Source organism: Oryctolagus cuniculus, chromosome 3 (genome assembly GCF_964237555.1).
Source record: "Oryctolagus cuniculus chromosome 3, mOryCun1.1, whole genome shotgun sequence".
In the NCBI taxonomy this organism is placed as follows: Eukaryota; Metazoa; Chordata; class Mammalia; order Lagomorpha; family Leporidae; genus Oryctolagus; species Oryctolagus cuniculus.
This window is the reverse complement of record NC_091434.1, coordinates 174319426-174337902: the sequence shown is the minus strand read 5'-3', so window position 1 is coordinate 174337902 and position 18477 is coordinate 174319426. Positions and strand designations below refer to the sequence as shown.

The 18477-nt window shown below is 49.5% G+C and overlaps 3 non-coding genes across 3 annotated transcripts; all 3 read right to left on the bottom strand.

The window, feature by feature from the left end:
- Positions 1-7005: 7005 nt before the first annotated feature.
- TRNAC-GCA (transfer RNA cysteine (anticodon GCA)) lies at positions 7006-7077 on the bottom strand. The gene has a single exon. It is a non-coding gene; the product is annotated as a tRNA-Cys (tRNA).
- Positions 7078-8870: 1793 nt separating this feature from the next.
- On the bottom strand, positions 8871-8942 carry TRNAC-GCA (transfer RNA cysteine (anticodon GCA)). The gene has a single exon. It is a non-coding gene; the product is annotated as a tRNA-Cys (tRNA).
- A 6744-nt stretch (positions 8943-15686) lies between these two features.
- On the bottom strand, positions 15687-15758 carry TRNAC-GCA (transfer RNA cysteine (anticodon GCA)). Its single transcript has one exon. It is a non-coding gene; the product is annotated as a tRNA-Cys (tRNA).
- Between the last annotated feature and the right edge of the window lie 2719 nt (positions 15759-18477).

Sequence of the window (18477 nt, the reverse complement as noted above, 5' to 3'; positions counted from 1 at the left end):
GAGCCAAGCACCAGGAGCTTCATCCAGGTCTCCCACAAGGGTCGCAGCCCAAGCACTTGGGCCATCTTCCATTGCTTTTCCCAGGCCACTGGCAGGGAACTGGACTGTATGTGGAGAGCTGGGACACGATAACGGGATGCCAGTGTCGCAGGAGGTGGCTTGTCCCGCTATGCCACAATGCTGGCCCCGGCTCCAGCAGTTTCACTTCAGTGTGTGTGCCCAAAGAACTTGAATGCAGGGTCTCAAATAAATATTTGTGCAGCTATGCTCACAGCATCATCGCAGGAGCTGGAAGCACCCCAGGTGTTCCTCAGTGGGTGAATGGAGAAGCCAAGTGCGGCACATCCCTGCGGGGGGATATTACCCGGCCTTGAAAGCAAGGATGCTCTGCTGCGTGCCAGAACATGGAGGGATAGCGAGGAAACTGAGTGAAGAAAGACCAACACTGTGTGATTCCACCAACAGCTACTCGGAGTAGTCAATGTCGCAGAGATGGATGTAGAATCCAGGTTGTCAGGGGCTGGGGAGAGGGGAGAACGGGAGTTACTGTCTAGCGGGTACAGCATTTCAGGTTCACAAGATGAGGCGTTCCGGAGGTGGCTGGTGGTGATGGTCGCACATTGTGACTGTTTTCAGTAGCACTGAGCTGTGTAAGTAAAAAGGGTTAAGATGGTAAGTGATTTGTTGTGTGCGTTTTATGACAACAATACAATTAAAAAATATCTCTCGGGGCCGGTGCTGTGGCACAGAGGGTCAAATCACTGCCTGCAGTGCCGGCATCCCATATGGGCGCCAGTTACAGTCCCAGCTGCTCCTCTTCCTATCCAGCTCTCTGCTATGGCCCAAGTCCTTGGGCCCCTGCACCTGAGTGGGAGACCAGGAAGAATCTCCTGGTTCCTGGCTTCAGATCGGCGCAGCTCCGGCCGTTGTGGCCATGTGGGGAGTGAACCAGCGGATGGAGGACCTCTCTCTCTGCCCGTGCCTCTCTGTAACTCTGTCTTTCAAATAAATAAATAAATCTTTATATAAAAAAAGAAAATATCTTTCAATTATAGTTGTATTTTTTCAGCCACTTCAGGCAACTTAAATTGTATGAAGATAATATTTATTGGCTGGCGCAGCGGCTCAATAGGCTAATCCTCCACCTTGCGGCACCGGCACACCGGGTTCTAGTCCCGGTCGGGGCACCGGATTCTGTCCCGGTTGCTCCTCTTCCAGGCCAGCTCTCTGCTGTGGCCCGGGAAGGCAGTGGAGGATGGCCCAAGTGCTTGGCCCTGCACCCGCATGGGAGACCAGGAGGAAGCACCTGGCTCCGGGCTTCGGATCAGCGCGATGTGCTGGCCGCAACGCGCCAGCCGCGGTGGCCATTGGAGGGTGAACCAACGGCAAAAAGGAAGACCTGTCTCTCTCTCTCACTGTCCACTCTGCCTGTCAAAAAAAAAAAAAAAGGGCCGGCGCCGTGGCTCAATAGGCTAATCCTCCACCTTGCGGCGCCGGCACACCGGGTTCTAGTCCCGGTTGGGGCGCCGGATTCTGTCCCGGTTGCCCCTCTTCCAGGCCAGCTCTCTGCTATGGCCAGGGAGTGCAGTGGAGGATGGCCCAGGTGCTTGGGCCCTGCACCCCATGGGAGACCAGGAAAAGCACCTGGATCCTGGCTCCTGCCATCGGATCAGCGCGGTGCGCCGGCTGCAGCGGCGGCCATTGGAGGGTGAACCAACGGCAAAAGGAAGACCTGTCTCTCTCTGTCTCTCTCTCTCACTGTCCACTCTGCCTGTCAAAAATAAAAAAAAAATAAAAAAAAAGATAATATTTATTATAGTTTAAAAGAATCAAAAATAAAAAAGAAAATATGAACAAGATCTTTAAAAGTATAAAACCTTGGGGCTGGCACTGTGGTATAGTAGGGTAAGCCTCCGCATTGCCATCCCACATGGACACCGGTTCGAGTCCTGGCTGTTCCACTTCTGACCCAGCTCTCTGCTAATGGCCTGGGAAAGCAGTGGAAAATGGCTCGAGTGCTTGGGCCCCTGCACCCACATGGGAGACCTGGAAGAAGCTTCTGGCTCCTGGTTTCGATCAGCCCAACTCTGGCCATTGCGGTGATTTGGGGAGTGAACCAGTGGATGGAAGACTTCTTCCTCTCTGACTCCCTCTCTCCATCTGCCTCTCAAGTAGAAATAAATAAATCTTTAAAAAAATAAAACCTCGTGAGAAATTATATATATTTTTAGACAGGATAAAATTTTTCATAACTGGTATCATAAATGTCTCAGTTCTCCTAAAATTGGTTTAGACATTCCAAGCAATTTCAAACAAATTATTGACATGTTTTATTTTTGGTGAGACAAGTGAATGAAGCAAACTGTAAAATTATGTGACAAGATAACTTGCTCTACCTGATACCCAAGTTACATTGCAATAATGATTACGAAAATGAGCATTTTAGCACAGGGAAAGATAGGCAGATCAATGGAATAGAAAATAATTTAAGAACAGACCCATGTGTGCATGGACCAGTGGAAGAAGATTTGTTGGGGAAAATGGGTATCACCATGCCTCCAGAAAAATCAATTCCAGAAGGATCATAGACATGTTATAGATGAAACTATAAAACATTTAGAAGATAAAATAAGAAAATATATCATTGATTAGAGTTACCAAATTATTTCTAAAACAAGACACAGAGAATACTCCAGAATATGAAAAAGCCAGAAAAAGCCAGGCTGGTGTTGTGTGATAGTGGGTAAGACCGCTGCCTGTGACATCAGCACCTCATGTCGGTACTAGTTCCTGTCCCACCTGCTCCACGTCCAATCAAGTTCCCTGCTAATGCACCTGGGAAAGCAGCGAAAGATGGCCCAAGTGTTTGGAACCCTGAACCCATGTGGGAGACCTGAAAGAAGCTCCTGGCTCCTGGCTTTGGCCTGGCCGATCCCTGGCCATTGCAGCCTTGTTGGGAGTGAAACAGAGGATGGAAGATCTCTCTGTCTCCCTCTCTGTAATTCTGACTTTCACAATAAATAAGTAACTCTTTAAAAAAAAAAATGTGGCAAAGCCAGTAATGAATGGAAGACCATATTTTAACCCATAAAAGGCTGAATCCACAATATATAAAGAACACCTATAAATCATAAATAAAAAAGGACTCACAGAAAAATATGTAGGAGACTTTAACAAGTACTTTATTTTATTTTTTGGTGGCACAGAGGTTTTTAAAATTTTTTTATTTTTCATTTATTTTTAAAGTGGTTATCCAAATAATCATATCTTTTTTTAAGATTTATATATTTATTTGAAAGGCAGAGTTACAGAGAGGCAGAAGCAGAGAGAGAGAGAGAGAGAGAGAGAGAGAGGTCTTCCATTGCTGGTCTACTCCCCATATGGTCACAATGGCTGGAGCTGCACTGTTCCGAAGCCAGGAGCCAGGAGCTTCCTCCTAGTCTCCCACGTGGGTGCAGGAGCCCAAGGACTTGGGCCATCCTCTACTGCTGTCCCAGGCCATAGCAGAGAGCTGGACAGAAGTAAAGCAGCTGGGGCTGTAAACCCGTGCATATGGGATGCCAGCACAGCAGGCGGTGGCTTTACCCGCCATGCCACAGCGCCGGCCCTGTATTAAGTGCATTTTCAACTCGTGCTGTTTATCAGGACATAACTATCATCAGCAAAGAAACATCTGTATAAGCCTATCCTATGTCTAATAATTCTAAGATAATAATTCTAGTAGTCCTAAGATATGAGGTGCATATGAGACATGTTCTTGAATGTTCATTAAAGCATAGTCCGCAAAGTTTGCAAATTAAAAAACCTATTAACATTAGAATAAATAAACAATTTGTAGTATAGTCACACCACAAGCACACTAACATGACTAGCTATATGCAACGTGCTGTATGAATTCGACAAACATTATTTTCCGAAGTTCTCCGTGCATTTCAGAGGGACGCCATGTGTCATGGGGTGCATTGTGTCCTGGAGCGAGGTGCTGATGCTGTAACCGTGCCCTTACCCCATTGCGTACCTGTGCACGTGACCTTATTTGTAATCGTGTAGTCAAATGAGGCCCTAGTCCCACAATACCGGTGTCCCTGCTGTAAGGCTGTGTGAAGATCCAGGTATGAGGAGCATGCCGTGGTCGGGGGCAGGGGTTGAGTGATGTGTCTACAAGCCAAGGACCGTGAGAGAAAGATGCGGAAGAGTCCTGCCCCGGATCCCTCAGAGAAAGCAGGGCCCAGCTGACAGCTCGATTTCAGGTTTCTGCCCTCCAGAGCCGTGAGAAAAGCAAGTTCTGTGTGTGGGTTTTTTTTTTTTTTTTTTTTTTTTTGACAGGCAGAGTGGACAGTGAGAGAGAGAGACAGAGAGAAAGGTCTTCCTTTGCTGTTGGTTCACCCTCCAATGGCTGCTGCGGCCGGCGCACCGCGCTGATCCGAGGCCAGGAGCCAGGTGCTTCTCCTGGTCTCCCATGGGGTGCAGGGCCCAAGCACTTGGGCCATCCTCCACTGCACTCCCTGGCCACAGCAGAGAGCTGGCCTGGAAGAGGGGCAACCGGGACAGAATCCGGCGCCCCAACCGGGACTAGAACCCGGTGTGCCGGCGCCACAAGGTGGAGGATTAGCCTAGTGAGCCGCTGCGCCGGCCAAGTTCTGTTGTTTTAAGCTCCCCAGCCTGTGGTTCTTCGTCATGGCAGCCCTGCAAAACCCAGCTACCATTGGGCCCAGTAACTTGATGTGTCAGGATTTATCCCAACTGTCTGCTTCTCCTTGCTCCACTTCTCGTCCATTTTTCATTTCTTGCATTCTTTTGGATTAACTTGGACTTTTTTTCTCATTTCTTAGATTTTGTCTGCTAGCATATGCTCTCCATTCCCGTAACTCATTTTACTTGGTAAAAACATGGCTGGCCGGCGCCGCGGCTCACTAGGCTAATCCTCCGCCTAGCGGCGCCGGCACACCAGGTTCTAGTCCCGGTTGGGGCGCTGGATTCTGTCCCGGTTGCCCCTCTTCCAGGCCAGCTCTCTGCTGTGGCCCGGGAGTGCAGTGGAGGATGGCCCAAGTGCTTCGACCCTGCACCCCATGGGAGACCAGGAAAAGCACCTGGCTCCTGCCATCGGATCAGCGCGGTGCGCCGGCCGCAGCGCGCCGACCGCGGCGGCCATTGGAGGGTGAACCAACGGCAAAGGAAGACCTTTCTCTTTGTCTCTCTCTCTCACTGTCCACTCTGCCTGTCAAAAAAAAAAAAAAAAAAAAAAAAAAAAAAAAAAAACATGGCTTTTAGAACGCTACACTGGGGGAAGGGGGGTGCTGTGGCATAGTGGGTAAAGCCGCCGCCTGCACTGCCGGCATCCCATCGGGGCACCAGTTCGAGTCCCAGCTGCTCCACAGCCCCTGCACCCACACGGGAGACCCGGAGGAAGCTCTTGACTGATGCGGCCATTTGGGGAGGGAACCAGCAGATGGAAAACCTCTCCCTCTCTCTCTCTGCCTCTGGCTTTTAAGTCAATATATGAATCTTGAAAAAAACAAAGCAACACTGGGAGTGGGCATTTAAGATGCCTGTGTCCCACACTGGAGACCCTGGGTTTGATTCTCAGCCCTGGTTTCTGACTCCAGCATCCTGCCAGTAAAGACTCTAGGAACCTATCAGTGGTTATGAGCCAAATAATTGGGTTCCTGGGGCCGGCGCTGTGGCCCTGGCTTGAAGTGCCGGCATTCCATATGGGCGCCGGTTCTAGTACTGGCTGCTCCTCTTCCCATCCAGCTCTCTGCTATAGCCTGGGAAAGCAGCAGAAGATGGCCCAAGGACTTGAGCACCTGCACCCACGTGGGAGACCCGGAAGAAGCTCCTGGCTTCGGATTGGCGCAACTCTGGCTATTGCGGCCAATTGGAGAGTGAACCAGCAGATGGAAGACCTCTCTCTCTCTGCCTCTCCTTCTCTCTCTGTGTAACTCTGACTTTCAAAATAAATAAATAAAAAGAAAAACAGAACGATGGCTTAAAAAATAATAATAATTGGGTACCTGCCACCCGTGCAAGAGTTTCTGGCTGCCAGCTTTGGTCCTGCCAGCCCCTGCTATTGCAAGCATTTGAGGGGTGAACCAACAGAAGAGGGTTCTGGCTGTCTCTGTGTCTCTCTGCCTCTCAAATAAATAAAAAAATTAAGTATTTTTTTAGTTTGAAAGTGCTACATTGGAAATTTCTTTTTTTAAGACAATTTTTATTTATTTGAAAGGCAGAGTTATAGAGAGAGGAGAGACAGAGAGAGGGAGAGATCTTCCATCCACTGGTTCACTCCCAAAATCGTTGCAATGGCTAAGGCTGGGCCAGGTCGAAGCCAGGGGCCAGGAGCTTCTTCTGAGAGTCCCACACGGGCGCAGGGGCCCAGGGACATGGGCCACTTCCACTGCTTTCCCAGGTCATTAGCAGGGAGCTGGATTGGATGTGGAGCAGCTGGGGCTGGAACCGGCACCCATATGGGATGCCGGTATTGCAGGCAGTGGCTTAAGCCATTACGCCAGAACGCTGGCCCCTACACTAGAAATTTCTGTGGGCAATTTACAAAGTTTAAAGGTACTTAATATCTTTGTTCTTCCCCCAGATTACATTTAATACTTTACCTTTGATCATTTTATTCCTTATGCTATTGTTGATCAGTATTTAAGTTTTATCTCAGAAGACCTGTATTTAGATGTTACTAGTAGGTATACTTACGTGTGCCCATCTTTTTGTTCAACATTCCTTCTTGTAGCCCAGTCTGCCCATAAAGGATCATTTTGCTTTTCTCTAGCATATGTATTTTCCATTCTTTTTTTTAAGTGAAGGTATGTTGGTGGTAAACGCTCACTTTTGTCTGTTCTGGAAGAATACTTTAGTTGGGAGTGGAATTCTAAGGTGGCTTTGATTTTTATTAGTGACATTTAGAATGGGTCACACAGGATCTTCTGTCAAGAAGTTGGCCAACAGGAAAGGACCCCAGATTTCTTTCTGATCTCTTCTCATGGCCAAAAGGCTAGGGGGCACCCGGATTTGAACCGGGGACCTCTTGATCTGCAGTCAAATGCTCTGCCCCTGAGCTATGCCCCCACCTGCCTCAGTGAGGCCCAACGCACTCCCTTTCCAAGTGCAGCTAGAGCCAGCGTTTCTGCCTGTGACCTGCTTCTGGCTGGTCTCTGAGTCACCAGGCCTGCGGCACTGCCCACTCGCTCCTTGCCTTAGAGAAGCAGCAGGTTTCCTTCTGCCCAGCTCCCCAGCTCTCTACTTTCTGTCCCTGAATGAGGGCAGTGCCCCGGGAGCACTCCCTGACTGCCGGCAGGGTCTATGTGACAACCATATTGTGGTTTCTGAGCCCCTGGGAACAGACTCAGAACGCCCCGGGGCCTGCTCAAGCCGCAGCCCCTGGAAGGGAGAAGCCATAGCCTGCAAACTGGATCGCGACTCTCTGGATAAAACCACGCCTAGGACTCAGGCTGGTTCTCCCTGAAGTCAGCCCTCCTCCCCTGCATGACAGGAGCCTCTGAGGAAGGGACGCTGTGGGCCCACGGCCACCTCCTGTGCTCTGCCTGCAGGGACCGGCAGGGCTCTGTGGATCGGCCTCACCCTTTGCCAGCTGGCTTCCTGCCTGCTCCTGCCAGCGGGCTCTGTGGTCAGATCAGGAGAAAGATCCGCTCCTGCCCGCCCAACTCGGGCTCCCCTCGGTGTCACCTGCAGCGCCTGCCGCCGCAGTCGGTGCTCGCCGAGTCACCGCCTCCTCCCCAGAGACCTGGGCCCTCGAGCACAGATGCTCCTTGAGCTTCCAAGATGTTAACACCTTCACCCTCTTCTGGCTGCCCCCCAGGCCCAAGGGGGGCTGCTTCCATGGTATTCAGTCTTCCCGCTCAATCCTCTCCCTCCTGTTGTCCCCCAAGAAGGTACGGTCAAGTCCTAACCCCATCACCTCAGACTGTGACTTTGTTTGGACACCTAGGGTCATTGCAGACGTAATAGTTAGGAAGAGGTCCTACTAGATAGAGCATGGTGAGCCACTAACCCAATACGACTGGTGTCCGTATAAGAAGAGGGGAGAGGGGCCAGTGCTGTGGCGCAGTGTGCTAATCCTCCACCTGCAGTGCTGGCATCCCATATGGGAGCTGGTTTGTGTCCCAGCTGCTCCCTTCCGGTCTAGCTCTCTGCTATGGCCTGGGAAAGCAGCAGAAGATGGCCCAAGTGCTTGGGCCCCTGCACCCAAGTGGGAGACCCAGAAGCTCCTGGCTCCTGGCTTTGGGTGAGCTCAGCTCCGGCCGTTGTAGCCATTTGGGGAGTGAACCAGCGGTTGGACGCTCTTCCTCTCTCTGTCTCTTACTCTCTCTCTCTAATTCTGCCTCTCAAATAAATAATAAAATTTAAAAAATAAGAAGGGGGGAGAGACACACAGGAAGGAGACAGCCACAAGATGATCGAGGCAGAGATGGGAATGATGGGTCTACAAGCCAAGGATTGGCAAGGTAGGTGTCTCCCCGCCGCCTTCAGGGAGAGCGCAATGAGCACTTTGGTTTCAGTGCACTCGTGCTACTGCAAGCAGCCTCTCCTACCTCCCCCCATCGTGTGTACTTTGTTAAGGCAGCCCTAGGAAATCAGTAACCTAGTTAATTATTATTTATACTGAATCCTCAGCTGGTGTAGGTTTTGGCTCTGAGCTGGCTCCTGGATGATACCGAAATTGCCAGGAGTGAGGAACCTGGAGACAGATCCTCGAAGGGGATTTGGGGGTTGAATTCCACCCTGAATGACAGCGGGTGGCCACAGAGGCTGCTGTGTACCAGGCTCTAGTCCTGGAACTAGAGTATATGACCGCTAATCAGGTAAAACTTGATTTTGTGGATTCAGGAAAAGTCCCACCAAGGGGGCACCCGGATTTGAACCGGGGACCTCTTGATCTGCAGTCAAATGCTCTACCCCTGAGCTATGCCCCCTCCTGTGAAGTGAAGCATGTAATTAGTATTTATCTTCACACTCACAGCGCCTATGGTGTCGGTGCTGACTCAGCAGTTACTGCTCCTGCCAACAGTAAATGGACCTCTTTATGCCACAAGGATCCTTTGCTAACACAGCACCATCACTTCTTAACACCCACTTGGAAGGTCACTGAAGGTCCCTCTGGGGACAACAAAATCTGTACATGGCTTAGTGTTGCGTTCAAGCTCAAAGACACAGCCAAACCGATTCCCAAAACTCACGTGTGAGTCTCCAATGAGAGCATCTCGCTGAACTCTGTCCCAGTCAGGATCCGGTCACTGACTGCTGGGTGGGTGGTTGGCCAGTGGCTAAGAGGCCCACGTCCATATCCAAGTTCTTGGTTCAATACCCACCCTCAGCTCCTAGTCCCAGCTTCCTGGTGATGTGTACTCCGGAAGGCAGCCATGACGACCCGAGTAAAACCACCGCATTCCTGCCACACACACGGGAGGCCTGGATTATGCTGCAGACGCCTGGCTTTGGTCTCAGCCCAGCCCCAGCCATTGCAGGCTTTTGAGGAATGAAGCAGAGGTTGGGAGCTTGCTCTGTTTGTCTTTGTCTCTCAAATTTGCACAGCGGTCCAATCAGGAGACAGAAAGCCATGGTAGTTTGAACAGGACAAATGTAATATAAAGAAGTATTAACTGTAGCAGGAAACTGGAGTAGTGCGGAGGGTTTACTAGTGAGGGGTGAAGAGTACCCTAGAGAACTGAGGGGGAGCAGGTGTAGGGAGCAGCCGCCTCCGAGGACTGAGCTGACCCCCAAGGAAGGAAGCTGTCTGGAAGAAATCGCTTCCCCTGCGCCCGGCTGAGAGGCAAAGGTCCTTGGACAGGGTAGGGACAGGGTGGGGAAGCCGCGCACGGGGAGGCGATGCATCTGCAGGCTCACCGGAAGCTACGCTCTGAAGTTCTCGGGCTCCGGCCACGAGCACGTGCTGCCCTCAGAACTCGCTGTGAAGCTGCCCAAGAGGGCGCCGGGGACGCCATTCACAAGGAGGGGGCATGGGCATGTGTGTCCGAGCAAGATGCCCTCAGCCAGTGCCTGGCTGCTGGGTGCCGCTGGGGGCTGCTGGCTCAGGAACTGCGAAGTGGCGCCCCCTGCAGGAGCCTACCAGAAGAGCACCTGGCAGTGGGCATACGAACCGTTTCCCTCCCCAGTGTCCCTCTCGTACCCTCTGCTGACAAAGCAGGCCATCAGGCCACCCGCAAGCTGAGGACAGACAGCGAGAGTCCCACTCCTTTATTGCAAGGCGGGCAGTGAGGGCTGCCTTTGGGGCTAAGAGGTAAATTATCGATAACTGGCACGGGAGACGTCTGACCTGTCCTCGGCCAGGGATCCCAGCCAGCAGGTAGGCTCAGCTCTAAGTCTAGTTTCCTCAGGACCCAAACTGAACCCACAGGGAGCACCAGAGACCCCTCCTCTGCAGGGCAAAGCCGGGCCCGGTCAGGCACCTTTCCCGCGGCAGAGCCCCTGCTCTGTGTTCCTGGCCTTCTGTGCACCTGCCCACCCCACCAGGATAGCCACCAGGCCACCCAAAGGTCTTCCTTTGTCTCTCAAAACTTTTTTTTATAAATGTTTATTTTATTTATTTGAAAGACAGAGTTACCGAGAGAGGTCTTCTATCCTCTGGTTTACTCCCTGGATGGCCGCAATGGCTGGAGCTGGGCTGCCCTGAAGCCAGGAACCAGGAGCCAGGAGCCTCCTCCGAGTCTCCCAAGTGGGTGCAGGGCCCAAGGACTTGGGCCATCTTCTACTGATTTCCCAGGACATAGCAGAGAGCTGGATCGGAAGAGGAGCTGCTGGGACTAGAACTGGCGTCCATATGGGATGCGGGAGCTTCAAGTCAGGGATTTAACCTGCTGCGCCACAGCGCTGGCCCCATCAAAACTATTTTATATTTTATAAAAATCATACAGAATATGTTTAGAATCACAAACATACCTAACACCAAGCATTGGTACCTGATACCAAGTTAAACCGCTTCTTTATTTTATTTTATTTTATTTTATTTTTTGACAGGCAGAGTGGATAGTGAGAGAGAGAGAGAGAGAAAGGTCTTCCTTTTGCCGTTGGTTCACCCTCCAATGGCCGCCACGGCTGGCGCGCTGATCCGAAGGCAGGAGCCAGGTGCTTCTCCTGGTCTCCCATGGGGTGCAGGGCCCAAGCACTTGGGCCATCCTCCACTGCCTTCCCGGGCCACAACAGAGAGCTGGCCTGGAAGAGAGGCAACCGGTAAAGAATCCGGCGCCCCGACCGGGACTAGAACCCGGTGTGCCGGCACCGCTAGGTGGAGGATTAGCCTAGTGAGCCTCGGCACCGGCCTAACTTCATCATTTTAAAGAAAACATCACCGACAGCCAAGTCGTTTCCCCCAAAACACGCCCGTTCCTCCCCTCCCTACAAACAACTGCTCGCATGAATGTAGGCTGTGTCCCTCCACTCTGGTTTTTTTTTTAACCTTTTATTTTCAGATAATTGTAAATTCACGTGTAGTTGTAAGAATTAGAGAATGGAGAGATTCTATGTTTCTTTCAGCCAGCTTCCACCAAAGGTACAATTGTGAATATCACCACTGGAAACTGACATTGAGATGGGATACCAATCTCACTCAGATATCGCCACTTATACAGCTCTGTGTGTGTGTGTGTGTGTGTGTGTGTGTCTTTAGTCCTATGCACATTTCTGACATGTGTAGACTGGAGTGGCCACCTCCACAGTAAATATTCAAACAATTCTCAGGGGCCCCTCAGGCCATGCTTTCCTAGCCACAACCACCCTCCCTCCTCACCCCTCTTTGTGATGCTGTCACTTCGAGATTGCTGTATCCATGGATACAGTATGGAACATTTTGAGGTTGATTTTTTGCACTCAGCATGATGCTTTTCAGATCTGTCCAGTTGTTGTGTGCATTCAAGGTGTGTAGAGACGTGCCACACTTCACTTAAACTCATTCACCTGTTTTTTGGTTTTGCTTTTGCTTGTTTATTTGAGAGAGAGAGATATCTTCCACCCACTGGTTCACTCCCCATATGGCCACAATGGCCAGGGCTGGGCCAGGTCAAAGCCAGGAGCCAGGAGCTTCCTCCAGGTCTCCCACTTGGGTGCAGGGGCCCAAGCACTTGGGTCATCCTCTGCTGCTTTCCCAGACCCATTAGCATGGAGCTGGATTGGAATCGGAGCAGCTAGACCCGAACTGGTGCCCTTATGAGATGCCGGTGTCACAGGCAGCGGCTTTACCTGCTAAGCCAGCGTTGTGCTCCCCCTACCCCGCCTTCACCTGTGGAAGGATGTTTGGGTGCAGGGCCATTATGAAGAAAGCTTCGTGGATACAAACGGGTTTTTGTAACAAAAACAAGCTTTCATTTATCTGGGCTGAATGCCCAAGTGTGCAATGGTCCAGTTCTACAGGAAACATATGCTTGGTTTGGTGAGAACCTGCCAAACCCCGATCTACACTAGCTGTAGCAGCAATATAGGCGTAATCCAATTTTCCTGCGTTTTCGTCAACATTTGTTTGAGCAGTGCTTATGCAGTAGTGGTAACTCGTGGTGTTTTTAATCTGCATTTCCCTAATGGCTAATCATGCTTACATTTTTTCTCATGCTCACTTGGCAACTGGATTCCTACGTTCTCAGTGAAATGTCGTTTGTGCTTGAAGTGTCTTTTTTGTCTCTGTTGATGTCTTTTGCCCATTTTTAATTGGATTTTTTTTTTTGAGCTTTGACAACTCTTCGTACATTCTGGACGCAGTCCTATTTGTAAACTTTAACATCCATGTATGAACATCTATAAACATATTCAGTATATTCTGTGGATATTTTAAAGACCCAAAGTTCACCTTTTTTTTTCCAGCAAAAAAACTTGTTTCTATTTGGTCCAAGGTTTGGGAGAGGGTTCTAGGGCTGGAAGGAGAGCTCAGGCAGAACCGCACACCAGGAGACAAAGCACCCCCAAGGCCGCTGGGCTTCGGCCGCCGGTAGTCGTGCTTGAGGGTGAGCCTCTCCAAGACACACGCGCCCAGCGCAGCCTGGGGGCCGCTCAGGCGGCGACGCTGGTCAGGTGGTCGCCCATCTTCTTCAGGAGCTTCACCTCCTCGTCCAGGAAATCACGGAGCTGAGGGTCCGTGTGGGCGGAGCCCAAGGCATGAAGATGCAGGAGGGCCTGGTTCAGGGTCTTGTCCAGGGCCCAGGCGGCTCCCACGGCGTCTGCGGTTCTGCCCCACTCATCCTGAGACGGCTTCTGCACACTCTGCCTCCGCGCTGGTTTTGCATCTTCAAGAAGTGGCCCACGCCCTCCAGAGCCGCATCGCTGAGATGGAAACAGAAGCCCAGAGAGGGGGGAGAGGTAGGTGGAGGAGGCCCGCAGATGCAAAGTGACCAGGCGCTTGACGCCAGCCTGCACCTCAGTAGAATAATTCTGACGAATCTGGGAGGTCGGTGAGGGGATGAGCACAGAACCGCCGGGCTGGTCCCAGAAGCAGGAGGTGCCCGAGAAGGGTCCCGGAGCTCCTGACTGGAGAGGTGGTCGGAAGGCGGTCGCAGCCTGTAAGAGTCCCCAGGCCTGTTCCGTTCAAACACTGTTGAGGCAAGACACAGGTCCGCGGGTCTCCCGACGCGTTGCTTCCACACCATTTTTTTTCCCTTTAAGATTTGTTTATTTATTTGAAAAGCAGAGTTAGAGAGAGCCAGAGGCAGAAAGAGAGAGAGAGAAAATCTTCCATCCGCTGGTTCGCTCCCCAGATGGCTGCAACGGTCAGAGCTGCGCCGATCCAAAGCCAGGAGCCAGGAGCTTCTTCCGGATCTCCCAGGCAGGTGCAGGGGCCCAAGGACTTGGGCCATCTTCTACTGCTTTCCCAGGCCACAGCAGAGAGCTGGATTGGAAGTGGAACAGCCAGGACTCAAACCGGCGCCCATATGGGATGCCGGCACCAAGGGCGGCGGCTTCGCCCACACAGCGCCGACACCACCTTTTTAAGAGGTATCTGCTTGCTCTTCATCTGTCAATGGAACTTGAATTAGTAATAAAGCAACTTCACGTTTGACTCTCGCTGTCCTCTTTAGACTTTCTCAGTGAAAGTATTTTCTCTTGTTCCGTGTAATAAAAAATATTTTGAAATCAATCTGAATTTCTCTTGTGTAGCAGTGGGAGAGTTGGGACACGCCCCTTCCTCTTCCTTTCCCCCACCACATTTAGTGAGGGGGAAGGAAAGGAGGGGAGAGAGGAGACGAAGGTTCTTATCCAGCGGCCCTGTAGTAAGCTAGACTGCTTTCTCTGGGCCAGGCAGGAGTGTAACATTGCTCCTTGGGCATGCCCGTGGATTCTTCAGTGGTCTCCACGGGGAACATTTGACCATACAAACATTTCTACCAGAGCCCCAGGCTTCCCAGGTCTGCATCACACAGACCCTCTCTGTTGGGCCCCGGGAGCGGCCTCCGGGCAGGGTTTACTGCAGCTCCAGGTGGTTCTCGCTGCTCTGTGTGCCTTCGACCCGACTTGACTCCGGTTGTTCAGACCCATTTCCAAGAGCAGCGTCGCTGTCCTCCACCTGCGCGGCTGGCTACCCCTGCTCAGCTCTGGCCCCTCCTGACCGTGCTGGGCACGCCCTTCCCTCACTGCACACACTGACCCCAGACTACATGCGCCAAACGCTGAACTGAGACTTCTTGAAACTGTTTCCCAAGGCTTGGGGTAAGGAGAAAACATCACTAACGCTTTCCCCCTGGAAAAGAGAAAAAGTATTCCTCACTCATGCTTCCTGACCTCCATCAAACTGACCCCTGTGAAGCCTGCTGGTGGGGTATGACTGTGGAATGTCCACACAGGGCTCTCTCTCATACTTCCTCTAGTATCTGATACCTGTTTCAATTTGGAACCTCAGCTGAAATTTCTGCACTGCGGTGTAGCGGGCAAACCCACCGCCTGCAGTGTTGGCATCCCATATGGGCACCGGTTCAAGTTCCAGCTGCTCCACTTCCGATCCAGCTCTCTGTTGTGGCCTGGGAAAGTAGAAGAAGATGGCCCAAGTCCTTGGACCCCTGCACCCATGTGGGAGATCTGGAAGAAGCTCCTGACTCCTGGCTTCAGATCGGCACAGCAGCAGCCATTGTGGACACTTGGGAAGTAAACCAGCAGATGGAAGACTCTCTCTGCCTCTCCTCTCTCTGTGTAACTCTGAGTTTCAAATAAATAAATAAATCTTTAACAAAAATTATCATCTGAATGTCTGCTGTTAATAAAATATCTTTCTCAGCTGATAGACTGATATGTTTTCATTTCTGCTGGGTCACCAGAAAGCTGTGAGGTCTGTTTTGCACCGTAGTAGCTTCTCTCGGTCCAGGCTCCCTGAAATACTCACCACCCCTCAGACATGCAGCACTTGCCTTCTTATACTTGTTTGACTGGTTGGAGTTTTATTGTGTCTTTTATTGTAAGCTGCTTCAGATCAAATGTTATTAACACAAGCTTACTAAAAACAAATAAAACCAGGATGGTAATTAGCCACAAGGTAGACATGGAAAAAGCCTAGGACATACTTCCTCTACCCTAGGATTGTGGCTTATGAGGTGAAAATAAAAGTCATGAAAAATATCACAAGGGACACACTCGGTCTTTGCCATTGGTTGGAAAATTTAGTTTCATGAGGCTGGGTCTACCAGATAACCAGGAGCTATATTTCCCTTCAAATAAAAGTGTAACAATTGAGGGGGCACCTGGATTTGAACCAGGGACCTCTTGATCTGCAGTCAAATGCTCTACCCCTGAGCTATACCCCCAGCTGCTTTGGTTTATTTAATAAAGGCTTTCATACTCAGAGTCATTCCCACACTGTGTTCTGGCCATCCTGTCTCCTGGGGCACTATCCGAGTGACACCGTTGTGCACTTAACTTCACACCTGTCAGACCCTGCTCCTCGTCTCCCAGGTCTTCCCACCTACCCCCACCTGAGCACCCCTCAGCCCGGAGCACTTCTCACCATACTCCGTATTGTTATTGAGTGCAAGAGAATCTCTACGAGTTCTCCTTCCTATCTAAAATGGTTTTTTCTTTCCACTTATCACTCTGTGCTTTGATTTCTGTTCTCAGGGACCAGAGACAGCAATAAATGCTCCAATATTTTAATTCTATAATTGCATTTCTGTTTAGAGCACTAATTTGTTGTACTAAACTATTAAGTAATGTATTCTATTATTTTGTTTAGACTATTCTGAAAACAGATTGGCCTATGGTTTTCTTTTTGACATAAACTCTTCTAATTTATTTTTTATATCAGGATTACACAAGCTCCCAGAATGATCTGGGGCTGTTTTCATAATCTTCTATGCTCTGGGACATTGTGAATGGCTCAGGAATGATCCGTCCTCCCTAAGGATTAGGGAAAACTTGCCTATAAGCCTTCTGTATGTGGTGCCCTTGTGAGGAGTCGGAGCTGCACTGATTGGAAGCCAAGAGCCAGGAGCTGGGTCTCCCACATGGGTGCAGGGGGCCCAAGCACTTGGGCCATCTTCCACTGCTTTCCCAGGCCATAGCAGAGAGCTGGATCAGAAGAGGAGCAGCTGGGACTCGAACCAGCACCCATATGGGATGCCGGCACTGCAGATCAGGGCTTTAACCCGCTGCACTACAGTGCCGGCCCCTCATTGAGATTCTTGACCTGTGGATTTCTAGTTTTCACCAAACTTGAAATTTTGGAATGAATTTCTTCAAAATTTTTTTCTGTACCCTTCTTTCTGTTCTCTTCTTTTGGGACTCCAAATACATTTATAGTCGTGTGCTGCATATCAATGTTTTGGTCAACCTTGGCTCTCATATATGATGGTGGTCCCATGTGGGAATAGAGCTGAAATAGAGCTTGGTATAATCAAAATGTCATAGTGTCATCAATGCATTTCTTGTCTGGTAATTCTGATGTGACTAAACCTACTGTACTTCCCAGTACATAAAAGTATAATACATACAATTATGTATAGTATTTAATACGTGATAAACAACTATGTTACTAGTTCATGTATTTACTACAGTTTTTATTGTTATTTGTCTTACTACTTATAAAAATGTTTGCTGCTGAACAGTATGATGTGTTAGGCTGGCAGGACCCCCAGACATCTCATGTTTATTCTGTCTCTTGATTGTATTAAGAGACCACTTCAAATGATAGGCTTGTGCCGTTTAGATTTGTGTAAGAACGCTGTATGGTGCTTGCACAATGATTAACTTGCCTAACAATGTCTTGCTCAGGATGAAGTCTCATCATTCAGTGATGCATAATTGTATATGAAACCAATTGATCTTGACCTACAGCTCACTAAATTTGTATTTTTTTCTATATTCTTCCTCTAAGCACTTCATTTTGGTGGCTTGTATTACTGTCTTTCAGTTCAATAATCTTTTCTTCTGTAATGCCTAGTCCAGTTATTTTTCATTTCTGATACTGTACTTTTCATTGCGCTGTGGTGCAGTAGGTTAATCCTCTGTCTGTGGTGCCGGCATCCCATATGAGCGCCAGTTCTAGTCCCGGCTGCTCCATTTCCTAATCAGCTCTCTGGTATGGCCTGGGAAAGCAGCAGAAGATGGCCCAGGCTCTTGGGCCCCTGCACCCATGTGGGAGACCTGGAAGAAGCTCTTAGTTCCTGGTTTTGGATCAGCCCAGCTCCGGCCATTGTGGCCATCTGGGGAATGAATCAGCGGATGGAAGACCTCTCCCTCTGTCTCTACCTCTCATTTTTCTGTAACTCTACCTCTCAAATAATAAGTAAATAAATAAATAAAATATTTTAAAAAGTTACATTTAGGTATTTAAATATTTCATTTTTCTTCTTATCATGTTCTTGCATCTTGCGTGCCTGAACATATCCCTAGAGCTGTTTTAAGGCCTTTGCTGCTAATTCCGTCAGCTCTACCTTTCATGTATTTGTTCTTCTGATTCTGATTCATGGTTTCTTTTCCTTTGAATGCCTGGTAATTTTTGTTCATATCCTGAAATTATGAATTTTTTGTTGTAAGTGTCAAATTTGGTGCTAGGCTTGGTTATATCCTTTAAAGAGTGCTGAATACTAGATTTTATTGTTTTCTCTTAAAGAGTATTGTTCTGGCATGCATGTAAGTAACTTGGCTATCAATCTAATCCATTTGAGGCTTGCTTTTATAGTCTATTAACCTGAATCCAGAGTAGCTTTTATTTTGCAACTAATAATTTAGCTTCACTACTGTGCAAGACCCTTGTGACAACTTTACTCAATGCTTTATGTATTATCTCTTTTTAATTGGAACCAAACTCCAGTTCTGTGTGAATGCTAGGATTGTTCACCTTGCTGCCTAGTGGTGTTCTTTCTTCCTCCTGCATGTATGGATTTTCCTCTTGTCTGGACAGAATCTTAAGATACCTCCACTCTAAGATTCTCCTACACACACACACACACACACACACACACACCCTTCCTTTGAGTATGGGTTTAACTTGTTAAAATATCCTGATATAGTGGGAGCTCAGGCCAA